The following is an 18,695-nucleotide window of genomic DNA, read 5'->3' on the forward strand; positions in this document are numbered from 1 at the left end:
ATTTGTATACCATGCACGCCTTTACACTTCAAACATCCATACATGACCTCTAAATAACCATAAAATAACAATGAGCCAACTTTTCCCTTCCCATATACACCTTCGTCGAAAGGCTATTTCCCCCCACCCCAAAGGCTTCAAATTTCTTTCGTTCTCCACTTCTCTCTCAAAGGAAAGCTTAAGTCTCCAAGAGTTACTCCTCCATTCTTGGATTTTCGGGTTTTAGGTAAGGTACCTCATGAACTTCTAGTTTTCTATGTAGTTTTATGATGTTTCATCATATTTACACACACATTTTTTGTGTGATAGATTTCCTGGAACACTAACACTTCAAGAAGCTCTTCAAGTTCATCATCTCCATCTTAGGCTCGAAAATCTCTTTCATCTTCCTTCAAAACATCCACAAAACCAACCCAAGGTGAGCTTCATACCCCATACTTTTTGATTTTTTCATGTTTTTTTTGGTAATTTTTGCTAAAAATAGTCTTTTTAGTAAATGTGGTCATATTTTTAGTCATCACTGTTGTGGTGGGTTAAAACCGAAGAATATTATGTTTTAACAACATGTATTACTGCTAGACAAGATCTCAACTTGATATTTATATAAAGATTATATAAATAGTTTACATAAAAAAAGCATACAAGGCCAACTATAAATGGTATAGTTTGAGTGTCATAAAACACATGTCAGAAATTTTCAATAGTGTAACTAATTCTTTTACAAGGAAAGGGGAGTCGTAGTTCACATAAATCTGTTCACGCTCTAGTGAGACATTCTCTTCACCATACCTACCTAGCGTACATTTTAAGTGTTGCATTATAACCAAAGTCTCTTTGAGGGCGAGCGAGATAGTTGTGTATAGTGATTGGTTTTAGCCATAAGAACATCCTATGTGCTCATACAAACCCTAATGCTTGGATCTAGGTTTCTCTATTGTACATGTTGTTCATCCAAGACTTTAAACCCTAAATCTAGCATATGATAATCAATATTAACATAAGAATGGGTTTAAGATATTACCTTGATTGTTATGTAGCACTAACAATCTCAAATCCTTCTTGTATTGACTTTAGAAAGCTTAGAGTCACAAATGTCACTCCTCTAATGGTTCACAAACACCAAGAGCAAGAGGATGAAGAAGAGAAGAGAAAGAGACACCCAAAAGCCGTCCAAAACCCTAAGGAGTTACTTGCCCACGTTTTTGGTGCTCTAGGGATCTTTAAATAATGAAGCTATTAGGGTTATCAAACAAGGAAACCCTAATTTGGATGCTTAAGCCCTAAGCAACCCATGAACCCCTTTTTAATAATCTTTGGACGATTTCTAATGGGTTTCCCCATAGAATTCGTCCAACCTTATATAATAAGGTAATCCATAGCCCAATTGTAATTATCTTATAATTACAATTTTAGTCCTTTAAGTTTAATTAATCTCTTTTAGCCACAAACTTAATTCTTATTAATTCTTGACTAATATTAATTAAATAGTATGATTTCTCCTTTAATATATTATTCTCATAAAATATTAATAAATCATATTTAATCCTTTCTCTCCATAATTCATCCTATCAAGTTTCTTTGGTGAAGGCAACCCAAAAGGACCATGCACCATCGGGTCAAGTACATACCAAAATAGTTATGGACTTAGACACTAATCCAACAGTCTCCCACTTGGATAAGTCTAATAACTATTCTCCGTATGACTTCAGATCCTGATCTGCAATTGTAGCTTTCTAAAGCCGCTGTCAACTCTGATCTTATCAGATACGCGTGTCCTTTGGATAAGGGATCATATATTCCTCCATTCTAGATATTATCGTATAGACTGAGACATGGATCTAAATCATTCTCTCTGTCTATGTGCTGTTTCCCGAATTCAGATTTATGACGACTGACAACAGACTATAATTGAACACATCAATTTAGTCCTGGCTTGGCCAAGCGCTTAGGTGCCATCACTAAATCATTGAGGGGCCTACAGATATCGCTTTTATCCTACTTTAGATAAAAAGAACGGATAAACTTTGAGTCAATGCTCGCTTGCACTCACTCATCAAATCACACACAACAATATGTTTTATAACACCAAGTTACTGGTGCGTTTACATATTATCAATGTGCAACCGACTCGCAAGATACAACTCACACATCTCGGTTTCAAGAATATAAGATATTATCTTCTCACCAATCACTTGTGATAAAATCCATGAAGTGATCCAAGTGAGCGTGGGTTTAATCCAATGCTCAAATCATATTCATGAGTACTCATGAACGTTGCAGCAAACATTTGCTTATGTCTAATTCTCATTAGACAATCCACACACCAATTAACGGCAGTCTTCATTCATACCTACTCCCAACATATGAATGACTGTGGCCCGTTCGAATAATTTGACTGTTCTTAACCAATAAAATTATTCAGGAAGTCAAAACATGCAAAGTGAAACACAAGAATAATACTAATCCCATATGGCCTCAACCTTTGAGTACAAATAAAGAACCTTTTATTTATCACCATATGGATTACTCATTATTTGTCGTTTCAGGTAATCAACTTCTTACTTGAATTACTTACCAATTTGTCCCATGCTCTTAGCATGCAAACAATGTTTACATACGGTTCTTGCTTTGTGAAATAGATCAAATGAACACATACCAATCATACTCATTTCACAACTCCTAATCCTTTCCACAAGTGATAGAATATCAAATTCTTGCCACTTATAGAATATGCTAGATTCTAACATTTTATACAATGATCCTTTCATAATGTCATAGCACAAATGAGCATGATATCAATCGATGAAGTTCTTCACATCAGCATACCCAACAATATATGATAGTAATCGTTGAAGGTCTTCACATCAGCATACCCAATAATGTATGTTCTCTTATCAGTAACTTGCTTATCATCAAGACCCTTGATTAGATTTGCTAATGTGGTAAGATCATTAAGATTCATCAGAGGGAAATCTATAATTGTAAATTCACAAACATTATTATTAGCTCGTACGACTTTGTGCCGATAACTCTATATAAGATTCTCAAACTCCACATTCTCTGATATAGAAATAAGTCTAACAATTTTCTTAAAAGACCATATTTTTGCCTCCTTCTTTCTAAGAACAGTATGAAACCTAATTTTGACACTTTTGTAAGCTTCATCATCTTGAAAGTTGTCAGGCAACTTAAATTGAGGAAATTTAAACATCGAAAGATTGAAAGGAAAATCTAATTATTGCAATGCTGAATTCTCAATAGCAAAACTCTCCTTTGGCATTTTCTTAAATGCATCAGCTCCTCCAAATGCAATTGACTCTACTATCTCATTGTTTCCAAGTTTTGTTGACTTCACCCTTATTCAAACCTGGTGGATCATTTCCTCTTTGTATTAAGAAGCTATTTAACTATTTCAGCTTCTCAACCTCTAACTCTTTCAATTTTTCTTCTCTTCAGCTGTCAACTCTTTGGCTTTGCATTTGTCTGTTACACTTGTTGGTTTAACAATTGAAGAACAACCTTCATTATTCGTTATACCCTTATTCGATTGTAGCTTGCTCAAATCAACCTCCACTGTTTGAGATATAACTGAACGAGAAGTTACAGTTGTTTCCATTGTTTGAATTGGCTTGTTGGAATTGGAATTTGATGAAAAAAATACTTTTCCAATAACTTTCCCTTTATATACTCTTCCTCCTATTTTAACGAAACTCCCCTTTCTCCCCCTTATGACACTTGCAAAACATGTGGAGCATTTGTGGGAAGCCTCGCCACAAGCTCAAAATGGGAGAAACTTGAGTTTTGAAAGACTGATGTATCAAAGATTTGCTCTTCTAACATCGAAGATGGTGAATACTTAGAAAGTTTTTCTTGAAAAAAATTGAGAGAATTCTCAAAGCTTTTGAAAAGTGCACTATTTGAAACATCATTCTTGCTCAACTCAGCCCTGTATTCAACATTAAAGGCTTGAACATCCTCCACTAAAGTCTTCACGGTTGATAACAGAGTGTAAACATCATTCTTAACCCCAGGAAATGATTCACCAATATTCTTGAATTTTGATGAAATCAAATCATAAATACATTGAATCTTCAAATCAATTGAATCCTTTAAATTCGATAATCCCTTATCAAGTAATTAATATCGCTCCATCGCAACATACTTCTCTTTTGTTACTTCGAACTTGAACGACTTCAAGTTGTCATCTGGTTTGGCATGTATTTTTGACACAACTTCTTTCACCAAACTCTTGAACTTAGTTTATTGTGTCATAACCAATGAATCCATCTTATATTCCTAATCTCCTTCGTATTAGATTCGATATTGGAAATTTGTGGAGGAGTAACAATCTTTGACATAATTGTTTCAATAGTTATGATATTTATGTCCACATTAGATGTGCTCACAAGGATATCCATATTGCATGTCTCCTCTGCATGAGATTCGACATGGGTAATCCTTTATGATAAAACATGGGAAGTATCCGAATGAAGTACCACACTAACCCACCGATCAACATCATCTGCGTCAGCCTTCCTTGTATACTACAAAGATTGACCTTGAGTCATATCCTATATATTAGTTTCCTCATTCTCTTCGGTAGCAGCATTAATTACATCATCTGGTTCAACAATCATCCTCTCGAGTCTTCGAAGCAATGGTTTTATCCTCTATCGGAGATTGTTACAATTCCATAGATGTGATGTCTCTCACTCAAAGTACATTTCTTTGAACATCGTTTTGCATAAAGTTTCTAAATTAGACATAGATTCTCAATATATAACTCCCAATATGGAAACCTTTCCATAATTACCATATCACAACTCATTCTTAATAGAATCCTATCTATTCATAATAATGTCGATATGCTCCATCCAATATCATACTTCCAACTACTCACAAGCGACCAATCCTCAGCAAGCTTTGGATCATCCTTTGATAGTTGTTTAATTATCTTAGTCAAAACTGATTCTATTTCTTTTTCCCTCTAAATGCGCTAGACATTTGGAAAATTTTATAATGGTCAAATATTATAGCATTGGCAATCAATCCTATACCCGAAGCGTATAGGACACGATGCATAATATTTTACATAAAGATATGATACTTTATCAATCTTCTGCCATAATATTTTATGTGTCTCGTTCTTACAATTCGAACTATGAAGAGGAATACCGTAATCATAATCGAAATTTAAGAGCACACTATTTATCTTTGACCAAAAATATTAACATTCCATAACCTAAGCCTTTAGATTTGAAATGAAGCATAATATTCTCTCCCTTAGTTATAGAAAAACAACTTTACATCCTTACTACTTTTCAAAGTATGACTCTTGTTTTCTATAATTAATATTGCTATCTTGCAACACTTGCCTTAATAATCATACAATCATAACATTTATGCTCCCACCATCATGATGATTATTATAAACATAACACTTATTCTCCCACTAGCTTTGACATGTATTCAGAAACCAGCTTAACTTCCAGAAAACAATACTTATTGAATTTCTTAAGTTCATGTTTCTAATACCTAATGCAATGATAATCCTTTATCAGGGCTTCTTTAACTTATACACTTTTCTTTTAGATAGCTCATATGTGTGTCTAAACAAATAAGACTAATTTCCAAATCTCACGATTTGAATTATGGAAAGGGATACCATAATCATAATCAAATTCGAGAATACAATTTCACAATCACTATCTTCTTAAAATCTTCCTTAGTGAAAACATTTCCTCACAGTCATTTTCATGGAGGGAATCTTATGACACTTAGATTTTAATGGTGTATGTGTTCCTATCCATGTGAATTTGTCAAAGTTTACGACAAATTCAAACTCATATGGACCGAACTTTCTTAACCTTGATTTCTTGCCTTATGGTAACACGGCTACCCACCATGTCTTCCAAGTAGTTAAGCAGCTCACCCTTTCCCATCAACGTACTTTTCATTGATTAAGGTCCTTGCCTTTTATGCATTTAAATGAGAATTCATAGGGGCTCACATGCATAATTAACTCAATCAGAACGGCATAGAAACAAGATAGTGTCAACACGATAGGTTGTAAACCTCAACTCGTGTGCTAGTGATGATCCATAAGGTTTATTCTTGATTAGTTCTTGAAACTTTTCAAGATCATTACGACTCCCACTGACTACTTGACATATAAGATTCTTTTGTTAATAAACATTTCTTGACAAACAAATATTCAAGAGTTAGTGTAGTTTTTATCAAGACAAAACACTTCACAAAATTGGTCCTAGTTGATCTTTGTCTTATCCAAGACATCACAACTTTCCAATTTCAAATGTGAAAGAATAAGAAAAAAACTTTTTCTATATTCTACATTTAATGAGTGTTACAAGCCTTCTTAAGACTTGTCACTCAATCTCACAATCTTAACTTTAAGACTTGTTTTGGAACGAAGTATGATTGATTTCTAACTTAACCATTTCTTCAATTCTTGATTCCTCTTCTTAGACATACAATTGTACTAAGACTCACTTAGAGGATCAATTGAGATATGGTTCTTAATCATTAAGACTTATCATAAAACATAATAAAAGGTACTCTCCCTTCTTCTTAGAATAGAGAAACTTTTATCTTTCTGCCTATTTGATTCTTCTTATTCGTTATGCTATTGATTTAAACTTTTTCAATCAATTAATAATTACACTTAATCTTATAAGTATAATCATATTTACTTAACCTTAGTAAATCATGATGAATATCTTTGTTACTCTTGTGGTGGACTTGATCAACACATAACCTTGTGTACTCGATCTCCTAGTCCTTCACTTGACACTTTGTCACTGAATTAGTCTAATTTTCAAATATGAAACTTCTCATACATCATGCAATACTTGTTGTATGATTCCACGTCCCTATCCAATTGAAACTTGGACGATGAGAAACTTTCCCTATTTGGTAAATTCTTGACATTTCCACAAATAACATAATTAAGATTCACATTCATTCATTGTAGAAATATGCAAACATCAATTTTTCATAACGATTTCATTGCAAGGAAATAAATAAATAAATAAATGAGTCAAACCAAAATTTATTCTATTCATAAAAGCAGCTGAAAACATTTATCCTTACAATGCAAAATCAACTGAAAGACTATGTAATTGAATATTCCTAACAACTCTATCATAACTTTCCAAGCTCAAAATCTATTCTTCGAATCCATGTGATCGAGATCCATTTCTTCGTGATTAGACTCATTTTGCTCTTTCATCAAGCTTCCTCTCTTTTCACTGATCCTGCAAAACATTCAAATGTAATCTTATCACATCATCTAATAAGAATCAATGAATAGGAACTTAATGGAGTTAGACAGTGGATTTTACCTAAAGCACAACCATACTCTTTGACTCTCCTATATTCTGGACTCTTCAGGCTCTTAAGGAAGACTTGTATCCAATGCCCTTTCACTTGGCAGCAAACGCAGGTCGGTTCTCCTAGAACGTCCTCAGAAGTATGGTTGGTTGACTTTCCCAACAAATACGCTCCATTGCTTTGCCAAACCATTTCTGATTCAGTAGCAATGAGCATGTAAGTTAGGTCAGCGACGTTTGCGTCATGATCCATCATATAATACTTTCTTTTGAACTCATTATATGATTCAGGGAGTGACTGTAGAACCCAGCCTATAGCCAACTCATCAGGGAATGATGAACCCAACATTATCAACCTATCGATGTGTGATTTCATTCCTAGAACGTGGGCACACACGGGTTTACCATCTTCATGTTTTATTTTCAATAGGGCTTTAGTGACATTGAACCTTTCAATTCTTCGATCTTGTGGGTTAGGGAGAACAACAGGAGGAAAATGAGGAAGTGAAGCATGATTTCTTGTTCCTCGATCGAATCGTGGAATATCATCTTCATGTGGAATGCTTGTTCCACGGGATTTGGGAAGACCATAGTTGTCGTACTTAGACATCTACAAAACGGAAGAAAACAAATTCAAGTTAGTTGATCGATTGAGTCCGTAATAAATCACCCAAATGAGATATTAAGGCTAGGACCCAACACAATATGCTACAACCTAAAAAAGGGATGATGTAATCTAGTTGCAGAATATTTGAAGGTAAGTGAATGACGATTCACAAATTTCCACCATTAAAAATGAAAAAGAAATTTAAGTTTTAAATCTATGAAAACTCCTAGATCCTTTGAGATTCATTGAACATTTCAATGGCATGTTTAAATCTCGATATGCCCCTCTAGTTTGTGACTGGGATGCCGAGGATCACAAAGCGGGTGTGAATAACCATGCAAACTTACATGGTGCCCTCACATGTTACGGTCACCTATTCGATGTGCCGGTAAACCACACACGCTCCACCGAACTATGACAAACATTGAGTCAGCCTTTGCTACCTTTTCTTAGAACCATTTAGTGTGTCGGTTAACCACACACACTCCACTAACATCATCGCAAGGGCACAAAGTGTAATTTCATGGAATTGCATCAATTCACTTTTGCCTAAAGTAACTAAGATTGGGAATTTTATGAAAGCATTTAGTTACTTTTATACTTCATTATACTTATAAGGGAAGATTTCTGTCCTATCATACCCGTTCGGCTAACGACCCTCGACTAGTCAAGAGTGCGCTGGGTAAGAGTGGTGTAACAACCCGAAATTTGTTCGTAGCCAAAACCCGTTCTACCCGGAAAGTCGCCGTTATCGGATTCATTCCGTCTTCTCTTTGGAGTTAATTATATAAACTTATATGTTTATTTATTTCTAATGAGTGTCTAAATCACTCAGGAACTTATGTTATTAGCCCAAAAACATTTATTTCATAAGTTTTAAAAATGTTCCCGTCGGGTGACGGAAACTCAATCGGGTGCGACCAAAAGCCACGTTGAGCGTCAGTATCGAGTAGAATTCCACCGTGTGCAAAATTTAGGAACTATATAAACATGTTTCAGCTTTCATTTGAAGCTTTTCCTTCTCTCTCTACTCTCTCTCTAACCTCTCTCCAAAATCTAAAGATTAAGGGTCCAAAACTCAATTTTTAAGGCCTCAAATCCTTAAGGTACCTTCCTAGCCTTAATCTATAGCATGTTTAGCTTCCAAACTAGACACTTAATCATGAAATTGGACAATATATATGAGTTTACGGCCTAAGAAGGTGCTTAGGCCGTAAACACCAAAAATGATGGGTTTTGAGCCCTTAAACCCCTCCTTAACTAGTTTGGACTTTAGATATGGCTATGGGACTTCAAGATATGGACTCTAAACATGTAAAACATAATTTTTGTGATGTTTGAAGGAGTTTATGGCCAAGGATCATTCTTGGGCCGTAAACTCATATAATTAGGGTTTTCATGCCCTTAAACCCTTCCAAATCACTTCTATGGCTTAGATATGAATTATAGGACCTTGATTCTAGCATTTGGACACTTGAAACATGAATTTTGGGGGATTTAGATGAGTTTATGGCCAAGGAGAGTTCTTGGGCCGTAAACTCCCCAAAACTTGGCATAAATCCAATTCTAAGGTGTTAGAAAGCCATCCAACACCACCAAAAGCCTTGGAATAAATCAAGGGACCAACCAAAAAATACTTTAAGGACCTTAAACACATCATTAATGGGATTTCTAAGAGTTTATGGCCAAGTCTTGTTCTTGGGCCGTAAACTCCAAAATCTTTGGTGTTAGAATGCAAACTAGACACCCCTAAGGCCCTTAGATGAATTTTAGAAGTCCTTTCATGCAAGTTCTAGACCTTGAAACACCTTGGAGCACCATGTATTAGAGTTTACGGCCATGAAGGGGGTTTCATGGGCCGTAAACTCCACAAACACCCCAAAAGTCCCTTGCAAACTCATGTTAGGCCTTGGATTAATTCTACCAATCACATGTGATTTGTTCTAGCACCATTTAACATCATTTTCTTGGAAAAATAGGGGTGTACGGACATGGAGCTAAGCTAGGCCGTAAACTCCCAAAAAAGGGATCTATTTGATGTTTATTAATCATTCCAAGTCCTTAAACCAAGTCTAGAAATTATCCCCTAAGTGTTGGAAGTCAAATTTGCACCATAAACCACCCATCATGAGTTTACGGCCGTAAACTCATGGGGATGGGTGTTTAGGCCGTAAACTCCCATAAGGGGAGTGTTCCTTTGATGTCCCAACTCATTTCCCAAGTCCCTTGTGTCACTCATGTCCTTAAACGCCACCCGGGTCACTCCAAACACTTGTATCGGAGTGTTATCGCGACTTGAAGCAAGTGTCCCTATCATATGAATAAACTAAGTCCTAATTAGATACAAATGTGTATCTTTACATCATAATTAGGAACCTCGTGTGTGTACAAGTTCCGGATCAACTCTTAGCATCCAAACTGTCTCGTATCTCGTCTGGTGAGTTCATACCCCTACGACTTTTTCACTGTTTTCAATGTTTTCAGGGGGGAATACAAGCAAACTATAACTGTTTTCCAATCACAACATTGATATGTTTCAAACAATATCTGACAAACTTATAAACTCTTTTACTCCTTATGTATTATGCTGAGCATAAGGAATGACTATTCGATTTCAACTAAATGGATTTTAGTTAAGGAAACAATCAAACTAATCAAATTATTATGGGAATAATTTGGGGGTCTTTACTGTTCTTCCTATCGTATACTGATATCTATATCAAGTTATTAGATAAACTATGTCTGTTTCAGTTTATCTCTGTATCATTTGAATGTATTGTCAGATAATTTCATGTATGTATCTTAGTTACTATACTATGTTTCATAACTTACTATATGTCGATATCTTATGAGAACCCTGTGAATAGTTTAGTACTGGTTTGTGAGATAGTCACTACCCTTTATGGATGATCAGTAAATCCTCCCCGGAAGTGTAACCAGAGTCTCCTGGAGGGAGAGTGCGGAATTTGTGAATAGATCTATTCGGGACTGACAATCCCACACCTTAACTGCTAGCTAGAGTTAGGCGGGCACGCCTGGGGTGACAAATTTATGGATATCGTTCGACGTCTGACAAACGTTAAGGAGGTCACGTTGTCGTATTAGTATGGTTACCCGACTCACAATATGTATTAATACCAGCTTATTCACAGTTCGGGTTCAGAAACTATATCTCATTCGGGATAGTAATCCCATGGTTTTGCATCTATATTTTATATCTCTTTCGGGATTGTGATCCCATGATATTGTTTCTAGATCTCTTTCGGGATAGTGATCCCATGGTATTATCAAACTATTTTATATCGATGTCCTATACGGTATAGTGATCCCATGGTTTATTCCTATATCTCTTTCGGGATAGTGATCCCATGGTATTAACCTAACTATTTTATATCTAGTTCGGGATAGTGATCCCATGGTTTTGTATTCACAGCTTGTACGGGATGTCTTTCCCCATGGTCTTTAACTATATCTTACGGGATAGTGATCCCATGGTTTTGTATCTATAACTTATACGGGATAGTGATCCTATGGCTTTCTAACTCTATATCTTATACAGGATAGTGATCCCATGGTTTTCTAAATCAGTATCTTATTCGGGATAGTGGTCCCATGATTTCAATCTACATTTACATATATATACATCAACTTATCTCGTGTTTAGTCCGGGATAATAGTCCCATGATTCTTAAACCTGTACTTTCAGATGTGTCAAACTATCTTATATGTCTTTCGGGATAGTGATCCCAAGATTTTCTTTATATAGTTTTGGATGTTAAACTATACTTTGTGTTATACAACCGATCTTATAATTAGGAAAATATGGGATTTTCCTGGGGTAGAATACAATACATAATCGAATTGATAACACATGATAACTAAACCAACTTCACATAAGAAAATATGGGATTTTCTTGGATAACAAACCTTTTCGGAAATTAAAGGAAACCGATACATTTTCATAAAACAAAACCGCTTATGAACTCACCAGCTTTATGCTGATTTTCAAACCGCTTGTATTCTCGGTCCAAGTTAGACGGGTACCCGATGATCTCTTTTGGTGAAGACGGAGTGCGTGGAAGACTCGTCTCAACTTTTGTTAATATGATGCAAATGTATATCTTGTATAACTTTACTTTTGAACAAATGTAAACTTTCATATATATGTAATGTAATGTTTGTTTATTGTGATTACTATGTACATTGGATTTGATACACAACTTGGAGTCAACCCCGGGGACGTTTCCGCCTTTGGTTTTCGGGGTGTGACAAGTGGATACCCATTCAATCGCCATTTTATAGACAACTTACTTAAACACCCCTTATAGACCAGCTTCGTGAATGAGGCCTACTAACGGTAAGACTGACTTTTACTCATGCATATATATAATGTTAGACTTTTAATGTTATATATAGTATAGGGTGTATTTTAAACTTTTAAAATACTAGGTGTTCTAATTTAATAATTATACTTTTAATTTAATTAAATTGTACACCAAAACTTTATGGATTTACTAAATCTCTTTTAATTATACACCTTAATTAATTAATAAAACCATAAGGGTGTGATTTGAAAATTTCAAAACAATATTAGGGTTTTAGAATTTAACATTCCTAAATAAAACTTTTAATCAATTTTTAAATTCCAAAACTTGAGGGCAAGTTTTGAAACATTTCAAAATATTAGGGTTTAGAATTTAAATATTTCAAAATCAAACCTTTTAATCAAAATTTAAATTCCAAAACTTGAGGACAAGTTTGAGACTTTTCAAAACATTAGGTTTTCAACTATTTAAATTTCAAAACAAAACTTTTGAGTTCAATTGAAACTATAAAACCTAAGGGGAAGATTGAAACTTTTCATAACACAAGGATCAAATAACAAATAATATAAATTAAACAATTAATTTTATCATTATCTATATTTGACCTAATTTCAATTTCTTTTATAATAAGTTACCCAGTTAATACAAATAATCCAACTTTAATCATATAAGGAAGTTATTATCTAATCAATTGGTAATTATCTTTTGTTTAATCAAGGATATACTCATAAATATGTTTAAAATCGGATTTTAATGACCTAAAACAGATAAGGCAAGTATTCATGAGTAAAACAACAAGAAATCCCGAAATCCCCTCTTTCTGACGCTCGAACTCGCCGAGTACCCCTATGGACTCGCCGAGTAGGAGCCTACTCGCCGAGTCCACAATGGGACTCGCCGAGTTCATCAGGCAGGTGGCTCAAAACTCGATTTTGCAACTTGAACAAACATACAAGGCATCAATACAATAAAAACCAATCAAGGCTCTGATACCACTGATGGGTTTTAGCCATAAGAACATCCTATGTGCTCATACAAATCCTAATGCTTGGATCAAGGTTTCTCTATTGTACATGCTGTTCATCCAAGACTTTAAACCCTAAATCTAGCATATGATAATCAATATTAACATAAGAATGGGTTTAAGATATTACCTTGACTGTTATGTAGCAATAACAATCTCAAATCCTTCTTGTATTGACTTTAGAAAGCTTAGAGTCACAAATGTCACTCCTCTAATGGTTCACAAACACCCAAAGAAGAGAAGAGAAAGAGACACCCAAAAGCCGTCCAAAACCCTAAGGAGTTACTTGCCCACGTTTTTGGTGCTATAGGGATCTTTAAATAGTGAAGCTATTAGGGTTATCAAACAAGGAAACCCTAATTTGGATGCTTAAGCCGTAAGCAACCCATGAACCCCTTTTTAATAAGCCTTGGACGATTTCTAATGGGTTTCCCCATAGAATTCATCCAACCTTATATAATAAGGTAATCCATAGCCCAATTGCAATTATCTTATAATTACAATTCTAGTCCCTTCAGTTTAATTTATCTCTTTTAGCCACAAACTTAATTCTTATTAATTCTTGACTAATACTAATTAAACAATATGATTTCTCCTTTAATATATTATTCTTATAATATATTAATAAATCATATTTAATCCTTTCTCTCCATAATTCATCCTATCAAGTTGCTTTGGTGAAGGCAACCCAAAAGGAACATGCACCATCGGGTCAAGTACATACCAAAATAGTTATGGACTTATACACTAATCCAACATATAGATCTATACGAGATTGACAACCTTACACCTAAGCTATTTGCTATAGTTAGACAGACCAGTCTAGGGTGACAAATATATACCAATTCCGATGTCTGAAGAACGTCGTGCAGTCATAACAATCATATCAAACATGGTTAGAATCACTCGCTTAGGGATTAACAATGCTATCTTGGTTTACGCGCGCGCGTGCGGGGGGGGGGGGGGGGGGGGCTCACACTTCGCCGGTTTTATAGAAATAAAACTACATACTACTTTTTAATACACTATTGCTACACTTCTAGTCTTAGGGTTTAAGATTACAGTTTTCATACATCAGAAAATATTGGGTTTTCTAGGAATATACATTTTCATACGTACAAGAGAAAGATAAAAAGGGTATACATACATTTTAGTCTTGGTTATAAGACTTACAACTCATTTTATAGAAAAAATCGGATTTTCTGGAAGCATACAAAACCATTTTAAACAAAGTAGTTACAAACCTTTTTCATACGAAAATGTTTATGAACTCACCAACATTCATTGTTGGCGTTTTCGAAATCACTTGTATTCTCAGGGAATCAGTAAACAGGTATTCTGAACATGTTGAGTACAGGAGTTGCTGCATCATGGAAGTTTTATTTCTCAGTCATATGTTGTGTAATTTTTGAACAAACACATTATGTAAACGTTGAAATTTGTATTCTCAATGTATGTTGTTTGGTTGCTATGTTTCATTTATATTCAACTGGTATTATATTATACAATGACGTCATTCGCCCCCGAACGTTTCCGCTGTCCTTGTTCGGGGTGTGATAGTATTACACAGGATGACAACCTAAAACATTTTTGAAATTAATAATACGTTTGCAAAATTTGATCGCACTTCATACACATAAACTAATTGTTAAGCACTTATATAAATTAAAATTTCTCTTTTTTTATCAAACAAAATTAATTATTTATTATTACATATAACAAAAGGGAAGTGATTCGTACACAACAATTTTTTGCCGTACACAACAATTTATGCATTATAAAGTTGTACAATACAACACTTTAAAGCACAAATTGTTGTGTGCGGAGAAAAAGTGTTGTGTACAAATCAGTTCCCATAACAAAAGCACTATTCTTTAAACTTATAAGGCCCCGTAAAAATAAAAATAAAAATAAAAATAAAAATAAAAAAAAAAAAAAAACCCTTTGACTCTCTAAAAAAACCACTTTTAAAATCTCATACAAAGATTAAAATCTTCATTCCTCAATACCAAATAGATAGTCAATTTTGATATTTGTCTTTATGTTTAAAGATGAATAGAATTTTTTTTTAATTTTAAATCAAAATTATAAAAATAGTGAGTTAGAAGATGAATAGAAAGGGTTTTCTACTTTAAATCAAAAAAAAAAAAAAAAAAAAAAAAAAAAAAAAAAAAAAAAAAACGCAATGATATATTAATCAACAAAATACATAAATTATTTTTAAGAAATCATAAACTACAACCGTTGATAATTACATATCTGGACATTTTAAATGTTCATAAATTACGCTACAGTTTAATTCATTTTAAGTATTAAAATATATTCTATTGGTATTTTCATATGATGCATCTATAAGAATTATATACTTTAATTTTGTGTATCAAAGGCTAATCAAAGGGATACTTTAAAAAATGTTTTATTTTTCTTTGTTATTAGTTGCATCCATCTTCAATAATGTAGGTTTTTGTTTTTAAGAATGAACAATATGAGTGGGTGAATAAAATGGTATTTGCATGTTATTTTAATATTAACATATTATCAACAAATGTGTTAATATTTTAGATCATCATCTATTATCTAGATTTTGCAGCATTATACCAAAATTACTAACTCCAACACCCAAATACATCTCTATAAAATAACCATATGAAGTTTTAGGTTTGCATCAAAATTTCAAAAACCACCATACAAATAAAAGAATACAATTTATACGTATCCATCAAATTTTCGAAAAACCCATTCCATGTGAATGGAAGTTGCAGTAGCAACATAAAAAATTATCACAATTCACAAACAAACATAAAACGACATTTCACAATTTGTCACCTTATTGCATTCAAAACATTTTCAATATCCATTCTATTAAATATAAAAACCGGTAAAGAAGCTTACCATCGGTCACTACAAATCCTTGAAGAACTAAAATAAGAAATAACAAAGGAACTAAAAGTGTTTGCAAGAATTGAAAAAAATGGGATAACGTAGTAGATTCTACATTCTGTGATAGTTTTATTGTGAATTTCCTCCATAACTCTATTAAAGAACATGGACGCTGAGAATTGTAATCTACATTAATAAACACAAGTCAATAGAAACATGGGGAAAACAAAGATGGAAACATAGATTGTTTAAAGCAAATAGCTTTACACTTTTACATTGAACGCATGCATACACCCCGGATTATACAAAAAAACTCACGATTTTTTTTCGTTTAAAATTTTTTTTAGCCATGTTTTTTATCGAAAAAAAAAAAACCGAATATACCGTTGTTCAAGATTTTTCGTCCTCTTTCCATAGAGATCCATGATGATATATAAAAAACGAATTTTTTTTTTTCGGAAAAAACCCACTTCATTTTCTTTGATGAAAAAAGTTAAGGTCTATTTTTTTATAGAAAAAAATTTATAAATATATCAAAATTCATATTTTTGTACTTTTCAAACATAGATTTATACTCATGTTAAAAAATAAAAGAATTTTGCTCAGATTCAAATTGTGAACCTGTTTAGATTCACATTATGAACATCCTTAGATTCACAGTTTGCATAATAATAAATCAGATTCATAGTGTGAATCTGAACTGATCGGAGCTTTTTCACATTGTGAATTTTAAAATTTGAAATATTTACAGTTTAGATTCACAGTGTGAAGCTACACTGATCGAGGTTTTTTTTTTGTGAACATTCTCAAATTCACAGTGTGCATAATAATAATTCAGATTCACAATGTGAATCTGAACTGTTCGAGATTTTTCATATTGTGAATATTAAAAATTGAAATATTTATAGTTTAGATTCACAGTGTGAATCTACACTGTTCGAGATTTTTTTTAATCGGTGTTGATTTTATTAATAGAGTACAAAAAAATAATATTTTTGGTATAATTAGTTTTTTTTTTTGATAAAAATAAACTTAAATATTAAAAAAACTAAGAAAATTAATTGAGTTTTTTTTCGAAAAAAAAAAATTTTCGTTTTTTTATATATATCATCATGGATCTGTATGGAAAGAGGACGAAAAATCGTGAATAACGGTATATTCGTTTTTTTTTTCGATAAAAAACTTGGTCTAAAAAAAACTTTAAATGAAAAAAATGAAGTAAGTTTGTTATAATCCGATACATGTGCATCAATTATAAAAGTTTACAACCCTTCCTTTTGCCATTGATCGTTTTAAATTACGACATTTTGGATTGGTTCATTGGTTCCTTAATTAATAATGGTTATCTATTGAACTTATATATATATATATATATATATATATATATATATATATATATATATATATATATATATATATATATATATATATATATATATATATATATATATATATATAGGGGAGGGTTCAATTTAGAAAAAAAAAGTTTGAGAATAGAGTAATCATTTTCAGTCAATCATTTATTTTTGCTGCAAAAGGCTCCAACGTACCGGTGGAAATGGGAAACGAATGTACATGTGTTTTCCAACATAACATATTTCCTTAAACTATGTTAATAATTACCTTAATATATAGAAAAACATAGTTTTTTCGTTTGTTTTTAATTTTTATAAGCTATTTTTATCAAAAAATGATTTTAAATATACCAAAATTCATGATTTTTTATTCTCTACAAATAGACATCCATATTGATATAGTTATAAGATAATATATATATATATATATATATATATATATATATATATATATATATATATATATATTTTCAGTTATCGTTATTCATAAATGAATAACAATGCATCAGGTTTTATTACAATACATTCGTTATTCACTTATGAATAAAAAGTATGATTTTTTTTTTTACAATTTAAGTATCATTCATATATGAATATAGCATATAATAAACATAGTATATTCATATTTTAATATTGGACGATAAATTCATTTGTGAATATTAACATAGTATATTCACTTGTGAATATTAGATGGTATATTCACTTATGAGTATTAAATGATATTTCATATGTGAATATTACATAGTATTATATGGTATATCACATGTGAATATTACATAGTATATACACTTGTGAATATTAGATGATATATTCACTTATGAATATTACACAGTATATTCACATATGAATATTACAAGGGATATTCACTTATGAATACTGAAGGTATTTTGACAAATATATATAATTTTTATATGTTATTCACATATGAATAACATACAGACTTGCATATTTGTTTTGTGTTTTTAATAATCATATACTGATTCAGGTGAGAAAACATATTCATATGTGAATATAATGTGGTAATTTAGTTTATGCATTTCATCAAACAGTTGGAGTGTAAATAAGTTAACTATTTTAAAAATGTTAAAAACATCAAGTTATCAATTCCAAATCATCATATACTTCCGATTTCGACTTCAGATGCAACATCCTATC

Source organism: Lactuca saligna, chromosome 8, assembly GCF_052625555.1.
Source record: "Lactuca saligna cultivar CGN05327 chromosome 8, ASM5262555v1, whole genome shotgun sequence".
In the NCBI taxonomy this organism is placed as follows: domain Eukaryota; kingdom Viridiplantae; phylum Streptophyta; class Magnoliopsida; order Asterales; family Asteraceae; genus Lactuca; species Lactuca saligna.